Raw genomic sequence first — 5,769 nt, 5'->3', positions numbered from 1 at the left:
GAGCACTGTGGCTGGCTTTCCCTCACTCCTTATGAAACCAAACAGCAGGGCTTTAAGCTTCTGCAAGGATTCACTACTGTGCACGCTTAATGTATTAGATTTGTTCATTTCATATAATTTCAGGATACACTGACCTAATTTGTCTAGTGCACTCGTACAGCAATTTTGTGCAAGTGTGAAAACATGTCTTAGGGGAAAGGAATTAAATCAATAAATCTTAATGCTTTACTTATGGTTTATAAATGAGAAGCCTGTGAAAATGTGCAATGTCCATACACAGACTTGAGAATGTGCTTGAGAAAGAAATTCAAAATGTCTACATGTTTCCCTGAGTAGAATAAAGCACATGGACCTTTTAACATATATTCATAACATTTTTTTATTGATATATATTTTTTTTATAGCAATAATGACATATTTGATATCAATAATTAAACCATTTTTATATCAACAATTTTTGTGGATGTTAATGCACTTCATGAAGGCAGGATTGCATGTGCATGCTTCTACATACAGTCGCTAGTCTACACACCCCTTGTACAATCTTCACATTTTGCTGCCTTAAAATGTAATCTAAAAGAGATGTGCAAGGCTAGATTTATTTCCTATAGATCTACACAATTTGCTCCTCTTTTTCAAAGTAAAATAAAAATTATAGAACATTTCACAAATGAATACAAAAATAAGAAATGAAAATGTGTTAATGACGTGTCTTCACACACCAGAGTTAATATGTGGTGTCACGAGTTGGTTCCTCTCCTAGTTTGTGCGGTGTTCGGCGGTCGACGTCACCGGTCTTCTAGCCATCGCCGATCCATTTTTCATTTTCTATTTGTTTTGTCTTGTTTTCCCACACACCTGGTTTTCATTTCCCTCATTACTTGTTGTGTATTTAACCCTCTGTTCCCCCCATGTCTTTGTGTGGTATTGTTTGTTTGTAAGTGCTTGTGCACATGTTGACTGGTGCGTGTCGGGTTTTGTACCCATGTTGTTATTTTATTGATGCCGTTGGTTTTGGTATTAAACTGCTCTGGCTATTACCTAGTTATGCTCTCCTGCGTCTGACTTCCCTGCACCAGTTACACACCCCTTACATGTGGTGGAAGCACCTTTGGCAGCCATTACAGTTGTGAATCATTTTGAAAAATATTCTTCTTGCCTTGCATGACTTTAATGGCAACATATCCATTGCTTTTATCAAAAATACTCAAGCTCAGTAAATTTGATTGGGATTCATTGATGGACAACAATATTCAATTCTTGTCACTGATTTACAAGCAGATTTAGGTCAGGACTGGGACTACAAGATCCTTTCATGAACACTCAACACCTCTTGGAAAGCCATTCTGGTGTGTCTTTGGCATTAGAATTTGTGTAATTGTTACACTGAAAAATATAACTATCCAGGGTTAGCTTTTAAGTAGACTATGGCTTGTTTTCCTCTAACTTCTTACCTATCCTTTGGTCCTTTCATTTTTCTTTGGATCGTAACTCCCCAGCCGGTACCAAGTATACCCATAACATGATGCTGCCACCACAAAACTCATCTTATTCAAAATGATTCACTCTTTTAACGGTATTCCCTTATCCTCTATTACCCTTTCCTCTTCACGCTGTATACAAACGACTACGTGGTTAAGTTCTCGGAAGACACTGATGTCCTAGGGCTCTTAAACAAAGGCTTTGACACCAATGGGTACAAGGCAGAGTTTGAAGGATTCACCAGACGGTATAATGAACATCACCTACAACTGAATGTGAAAAATTCTGAGGAGATGATCATTGACCCTAAGTCCGTTGGGGACCACAGCCCCATTGTGGTACACAGAGAGAACATTGAGCAGGTGAACTCTTACAAGTACCTGGGGGTCCACATTGACAGTGGGCTGTGCTGGTTCACCGATGTGGAGAGCGAGTGCTCACGCATCCAACACACTTGCACTTCCTGTGTTGCCTCAGGGTCTATGCAGTTAACCAGATCATGCTCCTCTTTTATAGATCCATCAATGCATCAATCCTACGCTACGGTATTGCTACATTGTTTGGTAACATGGCAGTGCAGCTCAAAGCCAAAATCTTGAGACTGACCAAGACAGCAGGGAAGATTATTGGCATGAAATTTCCATCCTCTCTCCAGGACATTTTTGAGGAGACCATCAGCAGCCAATAGCCTCAAGGTCATATCGGACCCCACACATGCACTGAACACAGGGTTCTAGCTGGGTGCCTACAGTGCATTCGGAAAGTATTCAGACCCCTTGACTTTTTCCACATTTTGTTACGTCACAGCCTTATTCTAAAATGGATTGAAATATTATTTTTCCTCATTCCTACATTAACCTACACACAATACCCCAGGATGCATGTTTATTAAAAACAGAAATAACTCATTTACATAAGTATTCAGACCTTTTGCTATGAGACTCGAAATTGAACTCAGGTGCATCCTGTTTCAATTGATCATCCTTGAGATGTTTCTAAAACTTTATTGGAGTCCACCTGTGGTAAATTCAATTGATTGGACATGATTTGGAAAGGCACACACCTGTCTATATATGGTCCCACAGATGACAGTGCATGGCAGAGCAAAAATCAAGCCATGAGGTGGAAGGAAATGTCCATAAAGCTCCAAGACTTGATTGTGTCAAGGCACAGATCTGGGGAAGGGTACCAAAACATTTCTGCAGCATTGAAGGTCCCCAAGAACACGGTGGCCTCCATCATTCTAAAATGGCAGAAGTTTGGAACCACCAAGACACTTCCTAGAGCTGTCCGTCTGGTCAAACTGAGCAATTGGGGGAGAATGGCCTTGGTCAGGGAGATGGCCAAGAACCCGATGGTCACTGACAGAGCTCGAGAGTTCCTCTGTGGAGATGGGAGAACCTTCCAGAAGGATAACCACCTTTGCTGCACTTCACCAATCAGGCCTTTATGGTCAAGTGGCCATACGAAGCCATTGTTCATTAAAAGGCACATGACAGCCCGCTTGGAGTTTGCCAAAAGGCATCTAAACACTCTCAGACCATGAGAAACAAGATTCTCTGGTCTGATGGAACCAAAATTGAACTCTTTGGCCTGAATGCCAAGCGTTACGTCTGGAGGAAACCTTGCACCATCCCTACAATGAAGCTTAGTGATGGCAGCATCATGCTGTGGAAATCTTTTTCAGCTGCAAGGACTGGGAGACTAGTCAGGATCGAAGGAAAGATGAAAGGAGCAAAGTATGGAGAGATCCTTGATGAAAACCTGCTCCAGAGCTCTCAGGACCACAGACTGGGGCGAAGGTTCACCTTCCAACAGGACAATGACCCTAAGACAATGCAGGAGTGGCTTCGGGACAAGTCTCTGAATGTCCTTGAGTGGCCAAGCCAGAGCCTGGACTTGAACCCCATCGAACAGCACAAAAGTAATACTGCAAAGAAATTGGCAAACCAATTCACTTCTTATGCTGAACAACAGGTGTTGACTTAAATCTACTTGAAAATCTATGGCAAGACCTGAAAATGGATGTCTAGCGATGATCAACAACCAATTTGACAGAGCTTGAAGACATTTTTAAAGAATAATGGGCAAATGTTGCACAATGCAGGTGTGGACTCACAGCTGTAATTGCTGCCAAAAGGGTTTCTACAAAGTATTGACTCAGGGGTGTGAATCAGATAAATGAGATATTTCTGTAGTTGATTTTCATTTTTAATCTAAAAATATGTTTTCACTTTGTCATTATGGGCTGTTCTGTGTACTGTAGATGGGTGAGAAAAAACATCAAGTTTGAATTCCGACTGTAACAGAACAAAATGTGGAATACTGTAAGTCAAGTGGTATTAGTTCTTTCTGAAGGCACTGTATGGACATTTTGTGTGGGTGGGGAGGGCGGTGTACGATGGTGTGTTCATTGTAGTATTGATATAAAATATAACAAATTTAATTAAAATATGTAAAAACGTCTTTCCATACATACACTCATGTGTTTAGTAATGCGTGACAGACAGTGAGTGTAAACACTGAGCCATTAGTAACACCCGCTGTATGTGTAGATAGAGAGCACTCCACTGTCCAAAGAAGGATGACTAATATTTTTCCACCGGCCGGGCTGCCTCAGATGTTTGCACTTCCTTCACACTCTGCTAATCAACATTAAACCAGGGACAATCTGTCCAGGGAGAGGGTGTGATCTGCCCACAACACTTGACATGATCTAGGTGAATATGAATGGGTCCTGACGTCCAGACCTGACCTCTTCTATGACGACAGAGCCCTGCAGAGCCATGGTGGCTCTCAAACCAAATGAAAGGGGAAGCACAAACCAAATGGCCAGAGTCGGTCTCCATTTACGTCTGATCCACCTTGCTTCACAGGATAGGATTTTAATGGCTGTGAATGCCAAGTCGCAGGAAGATCAGAGAGCATTAAAGTTGCATGGGCAGGTCAGGCTGAGGGAGGGAGCGCCACGCCATGGAGCACTACGTCTCAGCTAATAGCATCAAGAGGACTGATGGGAGTTGATTATGCTAATGATGTCCGCACTATTCATTCTCCTTCACTTCTCTTCAGTTTCACTACATGGTATGATTCAGTCTGCTGGCAGAGCAGGAGCCCCTGATGTGACGGAGCAGCTCTCCGACTCTCATTGTTCAGGCCATTTTGTCCAAATTGAAACAGAACAGGATCCATCTGCACATTAGAGTCCAACCAAGCTGAAACTACACCTGCCTGATCTGATAAGGCCTTGGATGTTCCTCTGTCCATGTTATCAGACTTCAAGCCATGCCATGGTAAACCCAACCAACATTACATGCTTTCACCTACCACAACATACCGAACAACACCCTTCTGTAATTATCCTGCAGAAAAGGTTCAAAGTTATACTAGGTGACTACATGCCATTGTCTTCTGAGAAGGTTACAGTGGGATGCAACCATAGCGAATGTATCGTATTATTGCAACCTCATTTATACTGTAATTCTAGTCACGTTTTGAGAGGTTGAGTTGGCATATCACTCGATTGAAATAGCTACAGCTCCATTTTACAGTAAAGAACAAAGTAGTTGTTCTGAACACATTCCTTCACTTATGTAATAAAAAATGTAATTAACCCAGGATGCCTTTTCTAATATCCCTAGGGTGACCACTCCTTGCTGACTGCATGGGCCTATTCTGAAAAAAAGAAAGTCTACATTCACACATATGCGTTGACTCAAATCTGCTTTTGTTAATGTTTCTTATGCAGTATAATGGCTATTCTAAATACCATGCTTTAGATTTGTAAGTCTTGCAGTGTTCCAGATCCTACCTTGTACCTGTGGTGCAACTTGTTTTGACAAGCATATTGATTGATGTTCAACGGTTCAACGGCCCTAGAATCTACCTGCAATTGGAATATTGATTGCCTGACCTGCAAGCTTCCTGGACAAATACTTTACATCAGTGTGATCAGTAGACACTGTCTAAGGCCCCTGTCTTCAGACAGGCCCATACACCATACATTTATATATATATATATATAGTTTATAATATATATAGTTTATATATACATTTATAATATATAGTTCAGATGTAACCTTACAAAGTGTTTGCACAGTAAGGTGTTGAGCCTTTATGAACTCAGTCCTCAGTGAATAGTGTGTCTAGTGTTAGCTACATGGTATAATAAGTACTGACTTAAACACTAGTAATCCAAGTGAACATTTTCCATCTTTGGATGTGCCATTTTATCCCCAAAGGACCCCGTGTCTGAACCAACCTGACCAGAGCTGATTCATACAGTAT

Source organism: Oncorhynchus mykiss, chromosome 25 (assembly GCF_057628025.1).
Source record: "Oncorhynchus mykiss isolate SJ-2025 chromosome 25, ASM5762802v1, whole genome shotgun sequence".
Taxonomy (NCBI): Eukaryota; Metazoa; Chordata; class Actinopteri; order Salmoniformes; family Salmonidae; genus Oncorhynchus; species Oncorhynchus mykiss.
The sequence above is the reverse complement of the archived record's forward strand: the minus strand, read 5'-3'. Positions refer to the sequence as shown.